The 10,692-nt window shown below is 38.5% G+C and overlaps 1 pseudogene across 1 annotated transcript; it reads right to left on the bottom strand.

Annotated features, from left to right (window-relative positions):
- Positions 1–10,067: 10,067 nt before the first annotated feature.
- LOC309794991 (large ribosomal subunit protein uL22-like) lies at positions 10,068–10,690 on the bottom strand (annotated as a pseudogene). Its single transcript has one exon. The product of its transcript is annotated as a large ribosomal subunit protein uL22-like (transcript).
- Between the last annotated feature and the right edge of the window lie 2 nt (positions 10,691–10,692).

Below are 10,692 nucleotides of genomic sequence, written 5' to 3'. Positions count from 1 at the left end.
GACCCAGCACAGCCAAACAATAAATTAATTAATTTAAAAAAAGAAATGTGAGAAAGTTGGTTTAAAACAACAAGCATTTATAGTCATTCACACATCTCCAGGTTGGCAGGGGTTAGTTTTTCCTCGATGGGTTAAGCTGAGGTGATTTGACTGGGGCAACTCTCATTGTCTCTGGACAGTAAGGTAGCCAGGGCACATATTTCTCATGGCAGTGGCTAAAAATGAAGAGGGAAAGTGGAAATATACAAAACCTCTTAAGGCCTAGGCTCAGAATGTGCACATTGTCCAAAGCAACTCACATGGCCAAATCCAAAATAAAGGGCAGGGAAACTATATCTCGCATATAGTGCACTCAAGGCAAGAGTGTTGTGACTGATTGGTTTTTTTCCAGATAGTCGCAATAAGATCTCCCTATTTCACATATTCTTTCAATATGACTTTGAGAAGAAGAGAAATTCAATGGCCCCTCTCCTTGAACTAGTTGAGCCTGTGGTTGGAAATGATAGTATATGACTTCCAAGGGTAGGTCACAAAAGGCAATATAGGTGGGCACCTACTCTGGAGCCCCTGAAGTGATGTGGCCACTCTGCTGTGCCCAGGGCAGGTGAATGGGGATTCAACATGAGAGACCAGTGCCAGACCCCAGGCCCATGTGCCTGGGCTGTGGCTGTGACCTAGAGACACTGCCAGTTCATGGGACCCTCCAGTTTTTGAAGCCGCTACTCTGCTTGAGTTAGATCTCACCCAGCACTCTATCTTTCTCTATGTACTTTGTGCAAATATGTTTTGGAGCATCAGTTAGGAGTCCATGGGTGAAATCTAGCTTTCATTCATGAATGAGGACTTATTCTTTACACAAGTATTTTAAAAGAAAAATCTTTACAATAGCCTCAGTGGTACTTAGTTCTGTTCCCACTACTGCTTCTTCAGAGCACAGGCTCCGGACGTGCAGGCTCAGCGGCCATGGCTCACGGGCCCAGCTGCTCCGTGGCATGTGGGATCCTCCCGGACTGGGGTACGAACCCGTGTCCCCTGCATCGGCAGGCGGACTCTCAACCACTGCGCCACCAGGGAAGCCCCTCCACTACTGCTTCTTGTTTTGCCCTGTTACAAGTAGAGAGTGACAGTGGTTCTAATTCTGAGCCTGGAAAGGTAAAGATTGGAATACTAGAAAGTCTCAAACTTTGGGAAACAAGTCAACTACAAATGAGAAGAGGAGAAAAAAGAAGAAAAATGAAGGAATAGCAACAGAGTGAAGCAGATGAACTCAGGAATCTTGCTTTTAAGAAAATTACCCAGAAATCCTCCCATACCATGTGTAGCACTCAACATGAGCTTTCATTGTTAAACCCAGCACAGAATTCAGGAGAACATACAGATGCCCAACAGGCATATGAAAAGGTACTCAACATCGCTAATTATTAGAGAAATGCAAGTCAAAACTACAATGAGGTATCACCTCACACCGATCAGTATGGCCATCCCCAAAAAGTCTACAAGTAATAAATGCTGGAGAGGGTGCAGAGAAAAGGAAATCCTCCTATACTGTCTGTGAGAATGTAAATTGGTGCAGCCGCTATGGAGAACAGTACAGAGGTTCCTTAAAAAACTAAAAATAGAGTTACCATGTGATCCCACTCCTGGGTATATATCTGCAAAAAAACCCCTCTAATTTTAAAAGATACATGCACCCCAATGTTCATAGCAGTGAGAGAGGCTGGCACCTGGGACCTGGGACCCTAAACTGGAGTGCTTGCACTTGGACAAATGTCTCCTCCAGCAACAAAATACAAAGGAAACCATAAGAGACTAAAAATAACTGCACACATGCACAGTCAGGGCAATTATGAACAATAAGATACAAAAAGGCCAAAACCCTGAGGTGCTGGGAGCAAATCTTCCCTGAACATGGCCCAGTCCACTGATCGGCTCCTACTTTCACGTATTTAAGGGACCAGCTGCCCCTCCTCGAGGATCGGGCAAGGATGTCTGTTACTTGTTCTTGCTCCCTTGTGCTGTAGCACAAGCCCCAATAAAGCCTTGCCTGAATTTCTCATCTGGCCTCCTATCAATTTCTATTGATTAAAGAGTCCAGGAATCATGGTCAGTAGCAGCAGCACTATGTACAATAGCCAAGACATGGAAGTAACCTAAGTGTCCATTAACAGATAAATGGATAAAGAAGATGTGGTATATATATACAATGAAATTTTACTCAGCCATAAAAAAAGAGCAAAATTTTGCCATTTGCAGCAACATGGGTGGACTTGGAGGGAATTATGCTAAGTAAAATAAGTCAGACAGAGAAAGATAAATACTGCATGATGTCATTTACATGTGGAATCTAAAAAAATACAACAAACTAGTGAATATAACAAAAAAGAAGCAGATTCACAGATATAGAGAACAAACTAGTGGTTAGCAGTGGAGGGGAGGGGCAAACACAGGAGTGGGGGAGTGGGAGGCATAAGCTATTGGGTGTAAGATAGGCTCAAGGATGTATTGTACAACATGGGGAATATAGCCAATGTTTTGTAATGTGTAAATGGAAAGTAACTTTTAAAAATTGTATAAAAATAAAAAAATAAATAAAGTGGGGGAAAAAATGGAGCCATGTGGCCATTGTGGACGTTGTTCCAGACATATTCCTGCAACACTGAGAGCTTGAATTTTTTGAACTATGTCAAACTCAAGGACACCACCAGCCAAGTTTTCAAAACCATATCTGCTAGCAGCTGCTAGCTATAACCTTATATTTGTGTGGCTATGTAACTTTGAAACTGTGTAATCATTTTGAGCCCCAACCAATCCTTGCTTAACAAGCATGCTTTTCGTGCCAGCTCCAATCCTAACTCTTGAAAAGCAATTTATGTAAACTTGTGGTTTTTTGCCTTTATAAGCTTCCTCCATTTTGTAGCCCAGCGGAACACAGTTTAGGTGCTTCTTAAATCTGTATCTCCTTGGCTGCAGTCCTAACAAACCCCAAATAAACACCTCTTCATTTTCATCAGGTCTCCTTTTCTGAAAATTTGGTTAACAGAGGATGAAAGAGAGCAATTTGTAGGTTATAATGAAACAGATTATTGTACAGCTCATGAACACAATCAATAAGTGGTTCTGAAACATGCAAGAATTGAAAGACTAAAGTTGAAACTTGAAACGAAAGATGTTGAAATCTAGGTGATGAAAAATGTGATCACTCAATGGGAAGCAAAGTATAAAGAAGTAAAGGCGAGAAGCGAACAGTTATTGAAAATGCTTGGGAAGGTAAAATGAAGGATAAAGTAGAAATAGTTCTACAAATTGAGAATCACAAAGTATCAAGAATGAACTGACTCTACAGATGACCACTTCATGTTACATTAAAACAAGAAAAATCTAAAGTGAAAGCAAGGGCTTCCCTGGTGGCGCAGTGGTTAAGAATCCGCCTGCCTAAGTACAGTCCGGGAAGATCACACATGCTGCGGAACAACTAAGCCCGTGCACCACAACTACTGAGCCTGCGCTCTAGAGCCCATGAGCCACAACTACTGAGCCCGCATGCCACAACTACTGAAGCCCGAGCGTGCCTAGAGCCCGTGCTCTGCAACAAGAGAAGCCACTGCATTGAGAAGCCCACACACTGCAACGAAGAATAGCCCCCACTCACTGCAACTAGAGAAATCCCTCACAGCAACGAAGACCCAACGCAACCAAATAAATAAATAAATATATATATAAATAAAATACTTTAAAGTGAAAGCAAATATGAGCCACTATCTGACTGCAAATGTATGAAAGGACCTGAGAGAGGACTGCCTAGCTAAGCTCTAGTCAACCGCAAAACCATGAGATAATAATTGATGATTATTTTAAACCACCAAATTTGGGGGTGATTCATTATGCAGCAAGAGATAATGGAAACATGGGTGGATTCAGGGAAGTGTGAAGAATTTGGGGGTCAATAATGCATTCTAGCATTCTAGGGAATTCCCCAGTGGTCCAGTGGTTAGGACTCCATGCTTTCACTGCCGAGAACCTGGGTTCAATTCCTGGTTGGGGAACTAAGATCCCACAAGCCACGCAGCACAGCCAAAACAAAACAACAACAACAACAAAATATTAAACCAAAATCTGATTAAGGCTTTAGCTCTATCAGTTTTTAAGAAATACCAGGGACAGAGGAGCATGAGATGAAACCAAGGGAATAGAGTCAGCAAATTTCATACTTTGGGAAACTCCTGAACAAATTACCTGGTTTTCATGAATAAAGAGTTGCAAGAAGAAAGAAAGGGAGGGGAAAATCTTTTTTAAAAGATTAGAAAACAAACCAACCAGTTGCAATGTATGGAATTTCTCTGGATCCTGATTTCCTGATTTGAACAAACTGCTAAAAAAAGAAAAAAAAAGGAACCAATCAGGAAAATTTGGACCCTCACTGGACATGTGATTATATAAAGGAATTACTGTTAATATTTAGGTATGATAATGACATTATGATTATGTCATTCAAAAAATCGTTCTTGGGGCTTCCCTGGTGGCACAGTGGTTGAGAGTCCTCCTGCTGATGCAGGGGACGCGGGTTCGTGCCCTGGTCCGGGAGGATGCCGCATGCCGCGGAGCGGCTGGGCCTGTGAGCCATGGCCGCTGGGCCTGCGCGTCCGGAGCCTGTGCTCCACAATGGGAGAGGCCACAACAGTGAGAGGCCCACGTAACGTAAAAAAAAAAAAAAAAAAAAAAAAAAAAAAAAAGTTCTTATGTTCCTTCTGCTGAAGAACTCCTTTAGTATATTGTTTTATTGGTTTTCTGCTAATGATGAATTCTTTGGAGGGGTTTTGGGGGGTTTGGGGAGTCTTTTTATTTTGCCTCCATTTAAAATACTTTTTTGTCATGCAAAACTTTAAAAACACACAAAAGTAGAGAGACTAATATGTTTGTTGTGTAGCCATCCCCCAGATTCAACCATTATCAACTCATTGCCAATCTTGTTTTATCTATTCCCCTACCCACTCAACCCCTTCCCCAATTATTTGAAGCAAATTTCAGACAGATTTAATTTTTCTTATAAATATTTCCATAAATATTTTTAAACATAAGAAGTGGTAGCATAAGGTAGCCTTGTGGGGATTAAACAGTTTTGTATATTGTGGCTACATGAAACTTATACCCTTGATACAATTATATAGAACTACTACCACACACATAGAAATGAGTGCGTATAAAACTGGTGAAAACTGGTTAAATTTTGTGGATTGTACCCATGTCAATTTCATGGTTTTGATATTGTACTATAGTTATGCAAAATATTACCTTTGAGGGAAAATGAGTGAAGAGTACATGGTATCTCCCTATATGTGTATTTGCAACTTATTGTGAATCTAAAAGTATTTCAAAATAAAGAGTTTTTTAAGAACACAGATCAAAGAAAATTTTATGGTTGAATTTATTAAATTATTTAAATTATAATAAAAATAAAATGTAAGAAACTTAATGGGACAAGGTAAAGTTTATAGGGAAATTTGTAGTCGTAAATACACATATTAGAAAAGAAGAAATGGTGAAAATCAATGATATGAGAATTTTACAGCAAATTAAACCCAAAAATAGAAAAATACATAAAATTGGAAACGTCCACACAATAGAGAGTATCAAGAAAGCAAAAAGTCGTTCTTTCAAAAGAGTAATAAACCACAAAGACTAACCAAGTGAAAAAGAAAAGGCACAAATAACCAACATCAGGAATACAATGTGCAACATAATCTTAGAAAGAGTAAGATTATACTTATTGATCTGGGGAAATGTACAAGTTAGACTTGCTTGAGCAAAGCAAGTTAGAGAAAATAGTGCATAGCCTGATGCCATTTAAGAATTTGAGAGCTTCCCCGGTGGTGCAGTGGATAAGAACCTGCCTGCCAATGCAGGGGACATGGGTTCCATCCCTGGTCCAGGAAGATCCCACATGCCATGGAGCAACTAAGCCCCTGCGCCACAACTACTGAGTCTGTGCTCTAGAGCCCATGCTCCACAGCAAGAGAAGCCACCGCAATGAGAAGCCCATGCACCACAGCGAAGAGTAGCCCCTGCTCGCCACAACTAGAGAAAGCCTGCGTGCAGCCATGAAGACCCAACACGGCCAAAAATAAATAAATTTTAAAAAAATTTTAAAAAAATTTGAACAAAGACAAATCAGATATGTGTGTGATGTTGGTAGGAGCAAGGAGAAAGGTGTGAAAAGTAAATAAGCTTTGTTGAAATTGTACATAGGTCTGAAAGAATTGGGGTGGGTGCAGATATTATTTATATGTTTTTTCATTTTTTACTAGTTGTGGCTAAATATATTACTCTTGTAATTTTGGTAAAGGAATATAATAAAAGATATATTAAAAGTGTATACATGTAAGAAAAAAGAAAAGTTCTATTTCTGACAGCACCTATTCAAATATTAAAACAGAACTAGAAACAAAGCCAGTGCTGAACTGAAATTCCAGATACATTTTCTGTCTTTTTAAAGTCTTCAATTCTTGGAGATTTTTCTTCCTTAGACTAAAAATGACTGGTTTTCTCAAACATTTTTAATGAGGCAATTTAATGTATATCACTTATTCTTGTAAACATTACCATAATTCAGTCTCTCATAAGATATGACTGGAGGAGAAGTTACAGAGGAAGGAAAGATTTATGACATCTTTGGTGAGAGGCATTTCCTTCTGCAGAGCAGGACTAACTAGAGACTTTCTACAGGATCTAATATTACAGACTTGGAAAACTCCTAACCCCAAATACTACCTACAATAATCTCCTAAACTTTGCTTTTTACTCATGTATTTTAGTTAAGTAAACATTTCCCAAGTGTGTTTCTCACAAACGTTAATGAAAATTAGGAGGAAAAAGTTGAACTCTGGGGTTTGTTGTGGTCCATTTCTGAACTTTTTATTCTACTCCACTGACCTATTTGTCTATCCTTTACAAACACCACAGTCTTTATTGGTTTATCATAGCTCTATAGCAAGTCTTGAAATCAGATACAAGTCCTCCAATTTGTTCTTTCGCAATACCAATTTTGGCTGTTCTAGGTCTTTGGATTCCTATACAAATTTTAGAAAACTTCTATCAATTTAAAATAAAAAGCAAGCTGGTATTTTGACTAGGATGGCATTGGAATCTATAGATAAATTGGGGGAAATTTTATTAAAGACATTGAGTTTTCCAATCCACAGCCATGGTATCTCCATCTATTTAGATCTTATTGAGGGAATTCCCTGGCCACCCAGTGATTAGGACTCAGCACTTTCACTGCCAGGGCTGGGTTCAATATCTGGCCAGGAACTAAAATCCCACAAGCTGCGTGGTGTGACCACAAAAAAAAAAAAGAGAGATTTTGTCTTTTTCCTTGGCAATGTTTTGTAGTTTTCCATATAAAGTCTTTCATATCTTTTATCAAACTTATTCCTAAGTATTTTATACTTTTTGATACTATTATAAACTGATTTTTGTTTCATTTTACAATTGTACATTGCTAATATAAAGGTGTACATATATGGTCAACTGATTTTTGATAAAAATACCAAAGCAACTCAATGGAAGAGATGAAAGTCTTTTTTAACAAGAAGTGCTGGAACAACTGACTATTTATGTGAGGAAAAAAATGAACCGTAATCTATGCTTCATACCATACACAGTATTAATTCTAGGTGAATCATACACCTAAAGTTAAAACCATTGAATTCTATTTAGCTCGGTGTTAAAGAATATTATCTGTATGTTATTCCTTTGACAATACCTGAATCTTATTTTATAGCCCAACATGTAGTCTTAGTGTTTTCTATGTCATTGAAAAGCAAGTGTATTGTGCTGATTGAGAGTACCATTAAATAAATGTCAATTAGGTAAAGTTGGTTGATAGTATTTTAAAAATCTTTTGCATTTGGGTTTTTTCCAGATTCTTATCCAACCAAAAAGTCCTAAGTATCTTTAGGCTCTACTAATTTCTTTTTATCTCTGCAAAGTCTTCATCTGTCAGGCCTACACCTTCATCCATCCATATCCATACCCACACCATGCACCGCATCCAAGAATGCAAAGTCATGCAGCAATCTGTTTACCTATCAAGGGCTTATTTTTATCAGGAATTCAGTTCCCTGCTTCCACCACTTTTTTTTTTTTTTTTTTTTTTTTGCCACACGGCATGTGGGATCTTATTTCCCTGACCAGGGATCAGACCTGTTCCTCCTGCAGTGGAAGCGTGGAGTACTAACCACCGGACTGCCAGGGAACTCCCTAGGACCACTCCTAGATAGTCCCATAGGAAAGTATGATTTTTACCTTGTCCAGGTTTTCTTGGTATCATGGGAATGAACACCTTTCATATTCTATATTCAAATTGACATGAGAGTTGAAATTCTGTGACTGTTTTAACAACCTCCTTCCCACCTCTCACTACATCCTCATACTAAATGCATGGCAATGATTGGATTCATTAGCTGTTTTAAAGACTCTTCAAGTGACAAGTAGACAGGGTATAAATAAATGAATGAATGAATGAAGGGTATAAGTGAATGATATTGCAGCAGGTAGGATAACTCAAGTTTATTTGTAAAATATATCCCGTTCTGTCAAATACTGATAAGAAAAGAAGGGTGCAGCTAGAATATATTGAGGCTTGATAATATATTTTCATTTACAGTGCTTTAGTTATTTAAACTCTAGAAATTCCATGTGAATTATCTTGTGTTGTATTCCAAGAACGCCTTGCTATCCAAATCTATTTGGTTCCTGAGTTTAAATACTAAGGAATACTATGCTAACTAAATCAATTTGATTTCCAAGTTTCAGAAAGTGAGCAGCAAGTTTGAATAAGGATTTATTAGAAATGTTTTGTTCCAAAATTCAGATTGTGACAAACATTTATCTCCTTTCAGTAGATTACTAGATTTGATTTGCTAATTTTTAACATTGCATATTTTCATAACTGATTTTGGGCATATTATCTTTTTGTGTTCTCCTAGTAAGTTTTATCTTTAGGATTATGACAGATTCATAAAAACAGGTAACTTGCTACCTCAGTCTATGTCTTGGAAGAGTTCCTAAAACATTTCATAGTTTCATCTATAAATATATCTAATTTGGTGTCTCTAGTGTAGCTGTGTGGCATTGTTTTTTTAATTTACTTTATTTTTATTTTTGGCTGCACCTTGAGGCTTGCAGGATCTTAGTTCCCCAACCAGGGATTGAACCCTGGCCCCCAGCAGTGGAAGCGCAGAGTCCTAACCATTGGACCACCAGGGAATTCCCATGACATTTTTTTGGTTTAATTTTAAAATGTTCCTTTTGGAAAGGAGTCTATTAAGATTTTACACTTCTTCTCTAGTCAATTCTGATATCAAGTCAATCCAATTTCTTTATAAAGATCAGACACTTTGTCCAGATTTTCAGATATATTATAAAAATGTCTATAGTACTAACTTTTAAGTTTTTTGAGATAAAATTCATATACCATAATATTCACCCCCCTTTTAAATATTCACCCCCCTTTTAAAGTATACTGTTCAGTGGTTTTTATTATATTCACAAAGTTGTACAACACCATTAATCCCAGAACATTTTAATCACCCAGAAAGATAGTGTCCTTTCAAATTTAAATATGTAGTCATTTCAATGTCTCATTCACAGTGCTGTTCATTCGTCATCTGTACTCCCCCACCTGAATCACTAGTTTGTCTACTTTTTTTCAGTCAAATAAATTTTCTGTTTTAGATTGTTCACTTGTTTCTGTCATTTATTTCTGCATTTTATAACTAATAATGCCTTTCTCTACCTGATTTAGATATATTTTTGCTTGTTTTATCTCCCTGGGTTCTATACTGATTATATTTATTAATGATCTTTCTAGGTTTTTTTTTTTTTTTTTTTTTTTGCTGTACGCAGGCCTCTCACTGTTGTGGCCTCTCCCGTTGCAGAACACACGCTCCGGACGTGCAGGCTCAGCGGCCATGGCTCACTGGCCCAGCCGCTCCACTGCATGTGGGATCTTCCCGGACCGGGGCACGAACCCATGTCCCCTGCATCGTCAGACAGACTCTCAACCACTGTGCCACCAGGGAAGCACTCTAGTATTTTTTTTTTTTACTTTTATTTGCATTTATTTTTTTGCGGCATTTATTCCCAGGCCATAAGTTTTTGTTTCTTCAGTTTCTTCTGGCATATCTTTTTCTTCTGGGCAACCTCCTCTTCTGGTTTAGGAACAATCTGTTCTTTTTCAGTAAGGACCACCTCAATGTGGCAGGGAGAGCTCATGTATGGGTTGATCTGACCATGAGCTCTGTAAGTCCTGTGCTGCATCTTGGGGGGCTTTGTTCACCTGGATGTGCTCAATGACCAGAGAATCTACATCTAAGCCCTTAAGTTCAGCATTACTCTCTGCATTTTTGAGCATGTGCAGTAAAAATTCAGCACTCTTTTTGGGCCACCGACCCTGCATCCAGCCCCAGTGTTGGGCCTGGGCACACCTACCACCTCCACCTTTGTAACGACGGAATAGCACACATTGCTTCTTTAAAGTGACATCCTTCAGATACTTGGTGACTTTTTGGATATGCATACCCTTAATGGCCTGGGCAGTTTCACGAGTGTTCTTAAAGTGAACACCAAGATTTGAACCTCTTGACTTGCATGATTTTGTGGCATTCTCTGGGCCAAGTGAATAGGAAACCATTT

This window comes from Mesoplodon mirus, assembly GCF_964341445.2.
Source record: "Mesoplodon mirus genome assembly, chromosome: 19".
NCBI lineage: Eukaryota > Metazoa > Chordata > Mammalia > Artiodactyla > Ziphiidae > Mesoplodon > Mesoplodon mirus.
Note: the sequence above shows the minus strand (reverse complement) of the source record. Positions and strands in the feature narration are given on the sequence as shown.